The sequence below is a fragment of the Piliocolobus tephrosceles genome, chromosome 14, assembly GCF_002776525.5.
Source record: "Piliocolobus tephrosceles isolate RC106 chromosome 14, ASM277652v3, whole genome shotgun sequence".
NCBI lineage: Eukaryota > Metazoa > Chordata > Mammalia > Primates > Cercopithecidae > Piliocolobus > Piliocolobus tephrosceles.
The window spans coordinates 15,166,298-15,182,987 of record NC_045447.1 but is presented as its reverse complement, the minus strand read 5'-3'; the positions used below and the strand labels follow the sequence as shown (position 1 = coordinate 15,182,987).

Below are 16,690 nucleotides of genomic sequence, written 5' to 3'. Positions count from 1 at the left end.
GTAAAGGGGAACAGCCCCCCATCCCTCGATTCACACCGTTCATCAAGAGGAAGAGGTGATCAGGGAGAGGGGAGCCCAGCCCCCCACACTGGTGCACAGGCTGCTACCCTCTGTGTAGACACCCCGCTCTCCTACACCACTCCCCCCAGTACTGCTTCTCTTATGCTTGGCCTTTCTACTTCAGGGGAACCATCTTCTCCCGCCCCACTGTCCTCACTGCTCGTCACCTCTGGCCTGGGCTATTTCCATTCCTGCTGGGTGTCAGTGCAGCAGAGCGCTCAGGAGGCAGCCTCTGGGGTCAGACAGTTTTGGACAGAACCCCAGTTCTCCCATTTACTCCCCGGGTTACTCCGGGCCCACGATTTGACCATGGCAAGCCTTACTGTCCTCATCTGTGACGTGCAGATAACAGCACCGCCTACCTGAAGTGTGCTGTTAGGAAGATTCAACGAGATGATGGACGTCAGGTTCTTTGCACAGTGCCGCCAACAGACATTAGCAACCATTACCATCAGCAGGTTTCCCTGCCTCCAGCCTCTCCCCCTCCCAGTCCATCGCCTACATTTGTTTCCAGAGTGTACTTAAAAAAAAAAATGCCCACCCAATCTTGGCACTTGGCAGCTGAAATCATCTCAGTGGAAGGCCGGCACCTCACAGGGTGTCTGCTGAGAAACACCATCCTGGGAGATGCATTGTATGAAGGGAAAAAAGGAGGTTCCCCAGTCAGGCAAATCTGAGAAATGCTGTCTTCTGTCTTGCTCCTTTCGGGGATTCACAATGCCTGTTAGCATAGCAAAGGCTGGTGAGTCTTGCAAGAAAAAAACCCACCCAAACCAGGCAAAAACCTATTAACTCTAAAAAGTCCTATTTCCCAAGTTTATTTGAACATAGACTTGCTTTCCCTATAACACCCACGAATATCCCCTAGAAAATGCTGTCTGAAGCATTCAAAGCCCTCCAGATTCAGGGCTCCACCAGCCACCTCAGCAATCTCATCTCTGGTGAAACCCCGCCTCACATCCACAGCACGTCGGCTGTGTATCAGCTCACTCACTGCTCTATTTGCCGTAGGGTCTAGTAGACTACTTGATACCTAAAAGGTGCTCAGCAAATTAGATTTGGCTTAAACTTCCTGGCACATGTAAAAACACACCAAATGTCCATTCTCCGGATTCTTAAATTAACTTATTTTCTTTTGTTTGTCATCAGGAAGTGCTGGTTCTTTTGCAACCGAATTGATAAATGGTGGGAAGAAGGCAGCCTCTTGACCACACCCATCCTAGAAGTTAGCAGAGTCAGCCAGGTGGGGGTGTAATGATGCCAAGAAAGAGTAATGTGGTACAGATGTCCTGGCGCACCCAGACAGATCAAACCCAACCACGGCAACCAACAACAGGAAGCCACGCTGCCCTTCGGACACTCGGGGAGTTTTCCCTGTGGGTTGTTGGCACGAACGGATCCTGTCACCAGAGGAAACGCACAGGGACAGGGGGCTGCACTCGTGGATCCTGGGCTTGTTCTGATGCTGGAGCATAGGACAGGGACACCTCCTGTGGGGTGGCCGCCAGGAAGAGAAAGGTGAACTCCCAGGGGGTATGCATTAAAGACCCCCCAACCCTGGGGCTGGGGGGGAGGGAGAAGGGGAGGGCTGCAGTAATTATCAGGATGCCCTGCCAGGAGTGCGCAGGCCCTGGGGACCAGAGCTGAGGCTGGGGACAGATGAGCAGCTGGACTGTCACCAGTGGATTAGACAGTAATCTCATGGGAAGCAGTCTCAGATCTCGGACGCTAGAACATGTGATGTGTGCAGGGCCCTACTGGCTCCCACCACAGGGGTTCCAGGCCTAGCTGGTTTGCTGAGTGACTTTGGCAAGCAAGTGATTTCCCTGGGTCTCAGTGTCGTCATCTGTGAGCCCAGTCACAAGGGCCCTGCTGCAGGGATGTGGGGTGTCTGATGGCACTTCACACAGGGCCAGGGGCACAGTGGACACGCTGCCGGGGGAGGCCTCTGCTTCCTAGACAGGCCGTCGCGGGGCCATTGGCCATGGTGGTTGCAGTTTCCCAAATAAGCTGGGGTGTCCCCACCTGGGGACAGAGATGGGGGACGAGTACTCCGGAGGCCATTAAACGCCAGAGGAGGTGAGTGGTAGTGATTTGGGTGGGAAGAGGGGGTAAGGAGATGAGCTAGGAAAGGATCAACTCAGAAAAGCATGCTATCTTCCAGAGAGTGGCCCTGGTGCTCTGGAAGCGGAAGCCAGCACTAGCTGAATGTAGGGACTCCAACAGTGTGGTGTGAGGCCCGAGAAGACGGCAGAGCTGGCCAGGACTCAGGGAAAGTTATTCTGAGTCTGGAGCGGCTCCTCTCCCACCTGACTCCGCTCTGGTTCTCCGCGTCCCGGCCCATAGCCCAGGGCTGGGCCCCTGAGCCTTCTCCTCTTTCACCCTGGCGCTCCTGGTCTCGCTAAGTGTCCCAGTGGCCATGGAAAAGGGAACAGATTGGAGGGAGGTAAAGCGACCCGCTCAACACCCCCAGCTGGTAACGGGCAGAGCTGGGAGTGTTGACTGTCATCGGGAAGGCCTCTTGACCGCTGACCACTTGAGCGCTCTTTCCACCGCTGAAGGAAAGGAAGGTAAAACCGGAAGAGCTTTAAAGTAGACGCAGCAGAGAATTGAAACGGTCTGGGCATCTTTGCATTGAGGTTACGTTATATGTGATCCTCTGTCCCCTGGCCGGATTGAAATGTGGCTACACAGAGTGCTGTTTCTTAAGTTAGTTCAAAAAGACTGGGCCTTTGGCGATCTTTTCCTAAGGAGAGTTCAATTCAACAGTTCCTCCGGCACTTCCCGAGCTGGGTCAGGGTAGGAGGAGTGAGAAGGCCGGCGAAGCAGGGAGAAGGCTGGAGGTTTCTTCGATGGTCAACGCAAAGTGCCTGCCCGCCTGACAAACACTTCTGGAGGGGAAGCAGATGGACTGTCACAGAGTGGAAGGATTCCTCCTATGTGGGTTTATGGAACAACCATTTGGGGGCCAGGACGAGGGGAATTCAGAGAATAAGACACAGTCCTTGTCCTTAAGGACTGCAGAGTTTGGTGGGATTTGACCTACATGATGGGAACATATCTTCCTTAAAGTGAAAGAAATATTGGTGGGGTAAACCCCAAGAAATAGACTTCGGGTTAGAAATACACAGGTTCACGGGTTGGCTCTGTCATTTTCTAGTTGACTTCAATATTGGCTCTGCAACTTAGGTGAGTTATTTAACCTCTCTTAAGTCTCAGTGAACTCTTCTGTAAAATGGCAAGACTCTCAGGTTACAAACCCTGGCATGAGGATGAGAGTACAGTTACAGCCACACGAGGTTCTGGTTTGATATCCTGAGGATGAAATGGGACCACTCCATCTTCCATCTCCCCATGGGACCCACAGGTCTTTCCAGAAAAGTCCTATGGATGTGAGGACCCTGGTTTTCCAAAGTTGTGTGCTATCAGCAAGGTTCTGTTGAAGGAGACTGGATTTTAATAATCTCTTCTATTTATATGATGTGTTTTCCTTTCAAAGCATTTTAACTTCTCCACTTTCTTTTGAACCTCACGGTCCCTGGTTAGGCAAGTTAGAGAAGGATTATTTCCCTGTTACAGAGACAGGAAACAGGAGGCCCAGAGAGGTTAAGGGACTAGTATGAGGTCACACAGCTAGTAGCGAAAACTAAAACAAGCAGGTATTCTTAGCCCATTGTGCTATCCTTGTCAACTAAAATTTCCAGTCACCTGGAATCCTTTCTGACATGGTTTTTCTAATCCTTGTCCCTTCTGAAGTTAGAATCTGTTGTTAGAGATCTGTGCCTCCGAGAAAAGGTGGATGACAGAGTAACTGACACCTTCTCCTTCTTTCCTTATTTAAGCATCTTTTTGGGATGCTTTCCAAAGGAGGCATGTGATTCATTTGTCTATTCATTCAACAAACAGTGCGCGGCGTCCCAGGCACAGGGGCACATGTCTGAACAAGACTCTGGTAGAGGGCGCTGTCATGCAGGGGGTGCAGAGGAAGGTCTCTGACACGGATTGGAGGTGGTAGGGAGTGCAGGGACAGGGGAACCACAGTGGTCCAATCAGACAAGAGTGGGGCTGAATATGAGGACAGGGCAGGCCAGGACCTGGGAGGGGCTGGGGGAGGTCAGATAAAAAGAGGGCCTTGAATGTCAGGCTGAGAAGTGCGGATTTTCTTCTGAGCTCAGTGGGAGGGATATAATCAGAGATACAATAAGAAAACCTTGACGCCCTTGGTACAGAAAATGCATTGGAGGAGAATGGGTGGGCTTCGAAGAACAGATACTCCCCTCCAATCACAGGAGCCTGCCCAGGCCTCCATATTGTCAACCCACCCGCCCTGGCCACACCACTGCTGGGAGCTGTGAACACAAGAGAGGGTAAGACCGAAGGTGTGATTGACACAGAAGTCCCCGAGAAGAGGGGACCTCTTTGGCCTTTGTTGGTCTCTGCCTGGCCCTCGGAATCTCTTATCTGTCAGCTGTGTGGGCCAGGTGAGTATGGTCATTGGATATGAAACCGGCATTTATGAAGACAGCATCTGATTTGCAGTTAATTTGTTGATGCAGCAAAACACATTGTTTCCAAAAGGTCAGGAGGGGAAGGCGTGTTGGAATATCAACTTAATTACCTGGGTGGCATGGATGAGTGGGCGCCCTGCACGGGGCTGCAGGGTGGAAAATGCTTGACTGCCAGGTGGTGACTTGGGGGCAGAGAGCGCAGTGTGTAGGGGAGGGGTGGCGGTGTCCCTGCTGCCTGGGAGCCAGCCTGCCTGTGCTGTGGGCAGAGCCAAGGCACTTCCTGCTGCCGGTGCTTCCAGGGCCTGAGCAGCTGCTGCACACTCACCAGTGCAAGGTTCCTCTGCAGGGAATGAGGGCTGCTACCCATTTCACAGATGAGGGCAAGCAAGGACTTGCCCAGGGTTGCCTGGAGCAGGTGGGTGACAGGCCCTGAGAAGAGGGCCAGTGAGCTCATCCTGAGTTAATGATGGGCTGGGGCAGGGGTGCTATGATGTTCGTGTATGGTGCAGAGGGCAGGCAGCTGTTTAGGAATGGACTCATGGATTCACTCAGTCCCCAGTAAAGGGGACATTTGAGACCATCCCTTCAACATCCTTGTGCCGTCAGAATGAGCATCCCCACTTCACTGCTGGGACAACAGGGCCACATAGAAGGTGAAATGTCAAAGTTGGTGGGAGACAGGCCAGACCCAAACCGGGGAGTGGTATAGGTAAGGAGGCAGAAGTGAACAGACGCTGGAGGTCACGGGGACCAACCAGGTTCACTAAAGGCTGAGGACTGTGCATGTAAAGATTGGGGTGGCTGGGGAGGGGAGGCCAAGAAGGTGGGGTGTGGCTGATGGCAGCTGGTGCACGACAGAGCTAGCCTCTGAAGCTGGCCCCAAAGGGGGTTCAGATCCTCTGTGTGCAATGTGTACTCTGAATTCTCCCTTCCCTGCCAGGCACATACCTGCCTCAAATGAAGGAGGCCTGGCCCCAGAGGGGGAAGCTGGCTAGGCCCTGCCATTTCTCAGTTTGTCCCAGGCACATGCCCCAGTCAAATACATGGCCGGGAATGGAGAGGGGGAAGAGAGCAAATTCACAATTAAACTCTGTGGCTGTTTAACGAGGAGAGTGTTCATCTGGTTAATTTTCCTGGCTGGTAGCCACATCAATGCTCTGACCTATGCATGCATGAAACAGACCCAGTTGGGAGGGGAAGACAAAGCTCTCTGTAGCTTTACAAAGGGCCTCTGGGCCGAGAGCAAGCCTCCTCTACTCTTTGGGACTGGAAATCTGCTATTATGCAAGGCATGGAAATAAAAGAGGGCTTCTTTTGATATGCCTCCAAAAAGGCGTGCATTGAAGCGATATTTTTGTGGAGTGTCTCCTTTGAGATGCCCAACAAGCTCTCTCGCAGGCACAGCTCTCACCTAGCCCCCAGCTCCCATCGCTGTCTCCGATCTTCTCCGTCCACCCTGGATGAGGGCTGTGCTGCTTGTTGGGGAGGATCAAATGCTTGCCTCCGCTTCAGAGCTTCAGCCAGGGCAGCTGGAGAAGACCAGGCCCCCGTGTCATGTAGCGTACAGCGAGCTCCTTGCCTGAGCCGCTCAGCGGGGCACCCGGAGGAAATGTGGGGATCCTGAGGCCTGAAGCATTTGCAGAGATAACAAGCTGTCACTCTAGAGGGATGTTCCTTGCAAGATGCTGTACAGGAAGGACTTCCACGTCACGCTGAGGAAGAGGTTTCCACGTGGTGAGAGTCCCCTCACACAGGGCAACAACAACGTGTCTCTTCAGGGAAAGGAAGGGAGGATGAGAGGGGTGGGTATCACTCAGGATATCCCAGAGGTCCTTGCGACTTCGAGACAGAGGCTCTATTATGATTGCCGCTCTGTAGACAGGGAAAGGGAAGCCTCTTGCCCAAAGGCACAGCACATAGGTAGGACGCACAGAGGTGGGGCTGGGCTTCACTCTCTGAACGGCAGACTCCACAGTGAGGTTTCTGGGTGCCCCATGACTTGCCCTCCAGAGGCACCACCTGCGAGGGAGATGAGGGGGTGCTCAGGATTGAAGGGGGTCCTGGAAGAAAAGCTGCAGCACCTGCCGCGGGGTATTGCAGAGACGGTCTCCGGAGAGGGCACGCTCACGATGCAGGGGCTCACCAGTCCTGTCAACGACTCTCTCTGGCTGGGTCCGGGCACTCTCTTTGCCGTGAGCGAGTGCTGAGCTGAAAGACGTCTCAGACTGGTCCTGAAGAGCAGTGCATTCTTCCCCGATGTTGACAGGAGTAGTATTTTGTAGTGGTGCTGGTTAATTTGTAGTGGCATTTGTGGTTTGAAGCCTTGTCAAGATCCCTGATTACTTCCCGTGCAAGGAGCTCGGCTGACGGGGAAGTTCACATGCTGAACAAAAGCAGCGAGGCAGCTGTGAGGGAAGGCTGTGTGGGGGCCGGGTGACCCTAGCCGCTTGGGGGACAGAGGCGGGGGAGGGAGGAGGGCCAGCAGTGGGGCAGGGGGAGGGGAGCTCTTTGTTTTTAGTCGGGTGCAGGTGCACAGTCTGAATAGGTGGCATCCCATTGGCGGCCGGAGGTCGGGCACCAGATGCGGCTGGTGCCTGGGCAGGGGCAGGGACCTCACTGACATATGCCATTCTTTGCCCAGACAGAACCAGGAGGCAGGCGCCTTGCTGCTGGGATGCATCTAGGGTGCCTGGGTGACATTCCCAGGAGGAGGGGGACACAAGGTGAGGTTAGAGGAGGGACTTCCAGATGTTGGGGGAGATGATCTCCTCCCTGGGGCTACTATTTTCTGGCCCTTGCTATGTACCAGGACCTGTGCTAGGAGATCTACATGCGAGGTCTCTATTGATCTCAGCAACCCTCCAAGAAGGTGAAAGATGAAGAAACTGAGGCCATGTCACTCAGTTACTTGCCCAGGCCAGGCCTGACAGCTAACTGGTGGCGGAGCCAGGATCCAAGTCCAAGTATGCCTGACTCCAAAGAAGCCCGCGCTCCTCCCAGGAGACCTGACATACAACAGCAGAAGGAATATGTTAAAACATACCTCCTCGGGTCGAGGAGGCTCCTCTCTCTCCCTGGAAAGTCCTCCCTCTGACATCCTTTGAGACTTTTGTCCTGCTAAGTCTGTTCTGACCACACAGAAAGGTTTGTCTTTGTAGCCGCCTGCATTTCACCAGGCCCGTGTCCCTACTTGGTGAGAATTTGCTCAGTACCTTTAAGGGCCAGGGCCAGCTCAGCAAAACCCGGCTAATTTATCATCTCTGGAATGATGTCCACCCCAACAGGATGCAACTAGGAAATTAGAAGCAGTCTCCTGATTTTGCAGAGGTTCAGAGACGAGTGCACAGCACCCTCTAGAAAGGGAGTCCAGGACTCCTCGGTCAGGTCACCACAAGCCTCCAACTGTTCTCTCTGCCACTGGCAGCCCAGGGGAGCTGCTCACATCCCTGTCCCCAGCAGGCCATTCAAGACCCGGCCCTTCCCCCTAGAAACCCCACCATAAGCAGCTCCTTCTTTCCAGCCAGCCCCTCACGGGCCACGGCCCTTCACAGCACACGTGCTGGTCCTATAAGCCCTTCCCTCCTTCACCACCTGATGGATTCCTGCATCCCTCACGACTCTGTTCCCTTCCCCCAGAAGTCCTCTCTCTCTTCCTGGCTCACAAAGTTGGGCATTCCTACCTCTGTCCTTCCCCTAAGAAGGCGAGTCCTTGAGGGTTCACATCTGGCTCCTGGCACAAGGCCTGGCACATGGTCAAGTTAAAGTAAATGGCTGTCCAGGAGTGGGGAACTAGCATCAAATTATCAGTGAAGCCATCACCCAGCATCTGAATAATGCCAGACCCGCCAGTCATTGTCCCCATCATTTGAGTTACTCTGTCTGCAAGACTGGCAATATTACTGGCATGCTTCTGATCAGCAAAAATTCTCTACCTACAGGTTTCCTAGCCTAACGGGTTGAGCCCCAGGGCCATCCCCCAAAGCAATAGACTTTTCGAGTGGAATGCAAACGTGGAAGCAATGGGAAGCTTAGATATGAAATATCCCAAAATTTCCCTAGTGTGTCTGTTAAAGATAGTCAGGTTCACCAGACAGAAGGTTTTTTTTTTCCTTCCCTCAGAACAAATGGACGGAGAACCTGGTTTTAAAATTCCTGGACCTTGGAATACATTTCTATCTGTGTCAAAGTCTACCCATCCACCGCCTCAGCAGAGTTTAAAATCCTAGCTAATAGGTTAACAACTGTTTTTCTTCAGCTTCAAATGAAGAATATCAGAAGGCTGGGGGAATATGCGGCTCTCCAATTTGTACGGACTGCACACAGCTCCCTGCAATGTGTGTTTGACAGGACTGACATTTTGTACCGCTGTGAGATGGGAAAACGTGTGACATTTTTATTCATGGTGGCGTACGCCCTTGTAATGATCAGCTCTGGTCGATGTGCTTACCGCAGCAGCCCCTGAGCCCTCGGAGAACAAACAGGAACCCAAGGTGCCAGCAGTTCGACTGCCTTATTAAACACCGCCAGGATCCTAACGAAGACCAACTGCTGGAAAATCTCACTGTCAAATCCTCAAGGACATTGTCAGCGCACAGCTAACTGCATATATTTTTCATTTAAAATACTGAAATCCAGCATTGTGCCATTACAACCGAGGGGAGGGGCGCCCACTCCAGCGGCCATTCTGTCAGCTGTTTCTTCCGAGCTCCAGATGCTAGAGCCGGATGCCCGGTGGGGTTCAGAGCTCAAAAAGGGGTGGCAGAGACGGGGCACTGACTTCCCGAAAGCTTGGCCCTACCTTCAGGGTGAATGGCTGAAAGTTACAGGGCTCTGGTAAGAGTCCCCTGGAAAGGCAACTCACCAGCTCCTTTCGCAAGCCTAAGTGAATCTGCATAATTAGGAAATCTCTTCCTCCCCCAGCCAGCCCTCTTCCTGTAGGTGCAACCCATTACGTCCTGCAACTTGGCGCTAATCAGCCTTCTGCTTGGCGGTAGACCTTAAGACATCTGCAGGAACACATGGCTGCGGTAGGTTTCACACCTTGGCAGAAAAGCTGTGTGTCAGGGTGCCCACCTGCAATCTCACCACTTGCCTCAATGCAAAGGCCTCAAGGTCAGTGTGCAGGAGGACCCCCTCCCTTTGGTGGTCATTTCTAATGCTGGTGCACACTGATGGATGGAAGCCGATCACTTGGCAGACCCTCAAACCTTTCTGTGGTTGTTAAGCCAGGTGCTTTGGTTATGGCTGCACACACTCATGTATGGGATATATTTATTTTGTAAATATGCATTATTTATACAGTACCTCTATTTCCATACTCCAGTCCTGATGCACCAAGATACACGTTACTATTTATTTATGGGGTCCTTGGCGTAACAGGCCTAACAAGAGGCCCATGTGTGGTTCTTGCAAGTTTGCAACAAACTGTAAGTGGTTGGCTAAACAACTGGATGGTCTCCATCCATCATAGGTACAGGCCTGCATTTTAAGGGGCTGCCCATAAAGTTGGTTTAGCATAATACTGTACATCATCCTTGGTGGAAATGACCTGGGGGCTGAAGAGCTGGCAGCCTGGAGGGAAGCAGCCATAACATTCCACACCCTAGGCTGGGGAGAGGGGTGGAGTAAGTTACGGGTATCCTGGTGCTTACAGCACCCTGGGAGTATAAAAAGGAATGTGGTTGGTAGACAGCCCCGGGGAAAATGCAAGGACAGTGAGGGTCGGGGGAGCTGTACCCTCTTTCCTCCAAGCAGGCTATTCTGCCCCTGAGCAGAAACTTCTACTCGTGGGTTGCTGAGGGAGGTGTCCATCAATCCTGCACACCCCAAGGGACATCCCTTCCTCAGGGACTGCACTTCAAGCCTCACTGGAGCATGCTGGCTGGATGAAGAGGAACATAGCCTGTGTCCAGCCCTGTGCTGTTCTATGATCAACTTCAACAGTTCCCACGCAGGACATCCGGCTGCCCGCCAAGTTCTGTCCTTTGGGTCTCCTAAATGTCTCTCGGATCATTTTCTCCTCTTCACCCCCATAAGCAGTGTCCCAGATCAGGCTCCCACCAGCCCTGGCCTGAGCAACGTCCATGGGATCATCAGTGGTCTCTCCGCCTCAACTACTTCCATCCCTTTCCACAGTGGCCCAGCATACATGTTCCCAGCTGCTGTTTCTCTGAATGCAACCCTCGTTGGCTCCTAGGCACCTATGGGATAAAATTCAAGCTCCCCCACCCCTGAGAAGGGTGGGGAAAGCCCAGGTTCCAGCATCAGATAGGCCTGGATTTTAATTCTTGCTCTGCCACTTACTGTGTGACCTTGGCAAGGTGCTTAACTTCTCTGAGCATAAGCTGTCTGGGGATCATCATAACTGCATCAGTCTTAGAGGGCTGTTGAGAAGATTAAGTGAGACAAAGCTTGTGAAGGGGCTTGGCTGAGACACGGGAGGTCTACATGGTAAATGAAAACCCCTCAGTCTACCCAACCCCTTTTTACTCTCCATGTCTTGGTTAGTCCTTGCCATCCCTTCCTCTGGGCATGGCCAGGTTAATAATTTCCTTAGCCTGCAGGCACTACTTGGCTCTGCCAGGGTTAGGGACTGATGGTGGATGTGCGACAAGCAGCCTCTGGCACAGCACTCCTGTGGCCACGGGGCGGGGACTCCCCGCACAGCCACAGACACAGAGCTGACTCTCTCGGAGGATCTTGCTTGTGGGATATAATTTATTTTCAATATTTTATGTTTTATTTCCCCTTCCCTGCTGTGATAAACTCCCCACCTTTGGCACAGAGAATTCTAATCTGAGAAAATGTCTCCTCTGGTCTCGCTGAATCAGATTTCCTGCTCTTGTCCTGTTGGGCTCAATATCTCCCCGGCAGGGAGCTGGATTCTGAGCAGCTCTGACACAGACCTTTAAAGAAATGCTGTTTGTAGGCTCTGGCCAGTCCTTTGGCAGAGAAGCCCCGCTGTCACACCGCTGAAGGTGGAGCCTCGGGGGGACTCAGGATCCCGGCTCTCACAACCCAGCGCCGCATGCGGGGATTCTAAAGCGAGGGCAGGAGCTGCGGAACAAGAGCCACTGCCTTTTGCTGTATTTCTCCTGCTCTGCTGAACTGACTGACTATTCAAGGGCACAAGGAGTGAGTGGACCAGGCCTCGCCTCTTCCCTGCGTCACTGCCTTTCCTGCCTGCACTCACTCACCGCTTGATCACTCCCCAAACTCTCATGGGGCAGCCCGTCTGTGCCAGGCCCTATGAGGGTGCCAAGGATACAGAGAAGGCCAATTCTGTCCTTTTCTGTGGGACAGGGTATAAATGCACCCCCAGCAAGCCGGCATAGGGACAGTGCCGGCTCAGAGCAGCAAGGGAATGACTGGGCTTGGAGAAGTCGGTGGGGGCGGGGGCTTGTCAAGGGAAGGTGGTGCCTGAGCAGGGCCTTGAAGGGTTGGGAGGATTTTCTGTTCAGGTGGAACAGAAGAGGAAAAGCATTCCTGGCAGTGGAGATAGTAGGGGCTGGTTCATCCCTGGGTCCCCCAGTGCAGATGCCCATGAAGAGCTGGTGAACAAATAAATATGAGGCGCTGGGGACTAGAGAAGAAGGAGGGACTCTGCCCAGGGCACGGGCACTTTGCAGAGTCTTGCAGGGTGGGCAGGAACTGCCAGGAGTGGAGGATGGCAGGGAGCTCCAGTCTAGAAGGCCCAGCTGTGGTCAGGGCGGGCTTGGCAGGGTTGGTAGTGATTTCTGGCAGGGAGGGTCCTGGAGGCTGGGTATGTCCTCTTGACCATACAGGCAAACCAGTGGTCAGGGAGAGAATCCTGGAGAGGTGCCCACATTCAGGAGGCTGCAAGGCCTGCCTATATCAACTAAGTGCTGATGCTTTCTGATGCCCACTGTGCCTCATGGACCAGTCGAGGAGAGAGACACAGGACCCCAGGGATATGAGGAATGTATGGGTGCAGAGCGGCTGACACCTTGGTGGAACTGGGATGCAGCTGGTTTGGGAAGTCTGACTAAGACATTCTAGTAGCTGAAGCTTGTGAAAGAGGAATGAGCTAGAAACAGAAACCTGGAGCTCCCAGAACAAAGGTGGTGCTAGAAACCACAGGTAACGCGCCTCATGGCTCCTAAGGGAGTGGAGTTAGAGGCAGAACAGAGCCAGGGAGGAGCCCAGGGAGGAGCTCCATCTAAGGGAAGGGAGGACCAAACACAGGTCCTAGGTGCAAAGCCCAGCTCAGACCTCCCTCTCTGGCTGGACTCTACACTTCAAACAGTCGGCCATGCTGCAGCCAGTCTAGTTTCTGTTCCTCTTTGTGTATTTTAGTTGAACTTTTCTGGAGACCATAACTTGTGCCAAAGAAAGGATTTAAAAGGTGAGAAATGCCCACTGTAACTGGCTGGGGAAAGCAAGTGGGGACTGCCTAGACCAGGGGCAGACCCTTCGCATGAAACCAGCTGCCACTTCATCGCAGAGCAGCCTGGAACAGCCACCGTGTTTAGTTTCTCTGGTTTGGAACCCTCCCCATGCATCTCAGATGCAGCCTGAAGAAGATGCTCACTCCCATCTTAGAAAGACAAGCTCTCTGTCTAGTCCTTGAAACAGATAAAAAGCAAGGGTGTTAACAAAACATTCCATCTATTTCCCAGTGATCTCCAGCAAGCTGGCCGTGAGGAGCTGATGGGCACCTCATGAGAATGCTGGTGGGGAGACCACCCTGAGGACCAAACTTGTTGAAGTTTAGAACGAACAAAAAGGGGACTTAGAGATGCCTTACGGCATGATCACACAAGCACAAATCTGGGCCTTTCAAAATTACCAGATGGATTCTGTCCATCAGAATTAAGTTGAACCACTCACCACAAGAATGTTAGACCCCTGAAGTCAGGAACCGTGTCATTGCCATCTCTGTTTTCACAGATGTGGCACAGAGTAGGCATCAGTGATGATTTGCTGAACGAATGACCTAGGTTCTTAGCTTCTACCCTTTTCCTCTCCTAGCCCCGGGATTGCAGTGGACTTTGTCACACTTGAGTCTCCAGGAGCTATCACAGGCAACTGCAGACAGCTGTGCCCATCCCTATCCCCTGCCTCCTACACTTCCCTGGTCTGCCATGCGCTAACCTGCCATTTCTCTTCTGTCCCTCCTCTCTCTGGTGCCCTGATTAATGTCTGACCTTGACCCTCAGCCTTGCATGCTCTCTGGGTTTTAGGATCCCCACAGCTCTGGGTATGAACCATTCTCTGCTGTGAGACATATGGACAAAGAGCTGAGACAGTGTCTCCTGTTTGGCTTCTGTACACATTGTCAACTTGATCTTCTCTCCCTTCTTTTGATAATGGCCCCAATTTCCTTTTCAGGAATGACCCCTTAGGTATGTGTTTCAGGAGAGGCCCTACCTGTGGCACACAAAAAACCCTTGGCCTCAGTAATTGGTTTCGATGGGCACATAATCAAAGTCAGCCCAGCGAGTCAATGCCATGCCTTACATGGGAGTTACTAGGATGTGACAATCACTTTCCTGTTGGTCTTGCACCTGCAAGGATTGTAGGCATCTTGCCACCAGGAGGGGAAAGCCTGCCTGAGAATGGTTGTAGCAAAAGAGGCAAGGCCAATAAACGAAGCAAAAAAAATGGGGTCTAGGCTGGGCGCCGTGGCTCACGCCTGTAATCTCAACACTTTGGGAGGCTGAGGTGGGCAGATCGCTTGAGCTCAGGAGTTCGAGACCAGCCTGGGCGACATTGTGAAACCCTGTCTCTATAAAAAAAAATACAAAAATTAACCAGGTTAAACTGAATCCAGCGGCACATCAAAAACTTATCCACCACGATCAAGTTGGCTTCATCCCCAGGAAACAAGAGTGGTTCAACATACACAAATTGATAAATGTAATTCATCACATAAACAGAACTAAAGACAAAAACCACATGATTATCTCAACAGATGCAGAAAAGAGATTTGATGAAGTTCAATATTCCTTCATATTAAAAACTCCCAATAAACTAGGTATTGAAAAAATATACCTCAAAATAATAAGAGCCATATATGACACACCCACAGCCAATATCATGCTGAATGGGCAAACACTGGAAACATGTCCCTTGAAAAGCGGCACAAGACAAGGATGCCCACTCTCACCACTCCCATTCAACATAGTATTGGAAGTTCTGGCCAGGGCAATCAGGCAAGAGAAAGAAATAAAGAGTATTCAAATAGAAAGACAGGAAGTCAAATTATCTTTGTTCGCAGATGACATGATCCTATATATAGAAAACCCAATAGTCTCAGCCCAAAAGCTTCTTAAGCTGATAAGCAACTTCAGCAAAGTCTGAGGATCAAAATCAATGTGCAAAAATAGCAAGCATTCCTATACACAAAGCAGAGAGCCAAATCATGAATGAACTCCCATTTACAAGTGCTACAAAGGAATAAAATACATAGGAAGACAGCTATCAAGGGAAGTGAAGGACCTCTTCAAGGAGGACTATAAACCACTGCTCAAGGAAATAAGAGGGGACACAAGCAAATGGAAAAACATTCCATGCTCATGGGTAGAATCAATATCATGAAAATGGCCATGCTGCCCAAAGTAATTTATAGATTCAATGCTATTTCCATTAGACTATCATTGACATTCTTCACAGAATTAGAAAAAACTATTTAAAAATTCATATAGAACCAAAAAAGAGCCCGAATAGCCAAGACAATCCTAAGCAAAAAGAACAAAGCTGGAGGCATCGTGCTACTTGACTTCAAACTATACTACAAGTTTACAGTAACCAAAACAGCATGGTACTTGTACAAAAACAGATATAGACCAATGGAACAGAATATAAAACTCAGAAATAAAACTGCATATGTACAACCATCTGATTTTCAACAAATCTGACAAAAACAAGCAACAGGGGCCAGGCACAGTGGCTTGTGTCTGTAATCCCAGCACTTTTGGAGGCTGGGAGGGTAGACCATTTGAGGCTGGGAGTTCAAGACCAGCCTGGCTAACATGGTGGAACCCCATCTCTACTAAAAAATACAAAAATTAGCTGGGTATGGTGGTACACACCTATAATCCAATACTTGGGAGGCTGAGGCATGAGAATCGCTTGAACCTGCGAGGTGGAGGTTGCAGTGACTGAGACTGCATCAGTGCCCCCGAGCCTGGGTGACAGAGCAAGGCTCTGTCTCAGACAGACAGACAAACAAACAAACAAACAAACAAACAAACAAAAAACCGAAAAGCAATGGGGAAAGGATTCCCTATTTAACAAATGGTGGTGGCAGAAGTGGCTAGTCACATGCAGAAAATTGAAAGTAGACCCCTTCCTTACACCGTATACAAAAATTAACTCAAGATGGATTAAAGACTTAATTGTATAATGCAAAACTATAAAAGTCCCAAAAGAAAATCTGGGCAATACCATTCAGGACATAGGTACAGGCAAAAATTTCATTATGAAAATGCCAAAAGCAATTGCAACAAAAGCAAAAATTGACAAATGGGATCTAATTAAAGAGCTTCTGTACAGCAAAAGAAATTATCATCAGAGCGAACAGACAACCTACAGAATGGGAGAACATTTTTGCAATCGATCCAGTGACAAAGGCCTAATGTCCAGCGTCCACAAGGAAATTGAACAAATTTACAAGAAAAAAAAATTCTATTAAAAAGTGGACAAAGGACATGAATAGATACTTCTCAAAAGAAGACATTCATGTGGCCAATTAACATGTAAAAAAAAGTTCAACATCACTAGTCATTAGAGAAATGCAAATCAAAACCACAATGAGATACTATCTCACATTAGCCAGAATGGCGATTATTAAAAAGTCAAGAAACAACAGATGCTGGAGAGGTTGTAGGGAAAAAGGAATGCTTTTATATGGTTGGTGGGAGTGTAAATTATTGCAACTATTGTGGAAGACAGTGTGGTGATTCCATAAAGATCTAAAGCATAAATACCATTTGACCCAGCAATCCATTACCGGCTATATACCAAAGAATATCAATTATTTTACTATAAAGATACATGCATATGTATGTTCACTGTAGCACTATTCACAATAGCAAAGACATGGAATCAACCCAAATGCCCACCAATGATAGACTGAAAAAAGAAAATGTACACCATGG

At 50.6% G+C, this 16,690-nt stretch overlaps 1 protein-coding gene across 10 annotated transcripts in view; it reads right to left on the bottom strand.

Annotated features, from left to right (window-relative positions):
- Positions 1-16,690, bottom strand: part of DENND1A (DENN domain containing 1A) — a 546,843-nt gene that overhangs the window by 32,395 nt on the left and 497,758 nt on the right. The window lies entirely within an intron of this gene.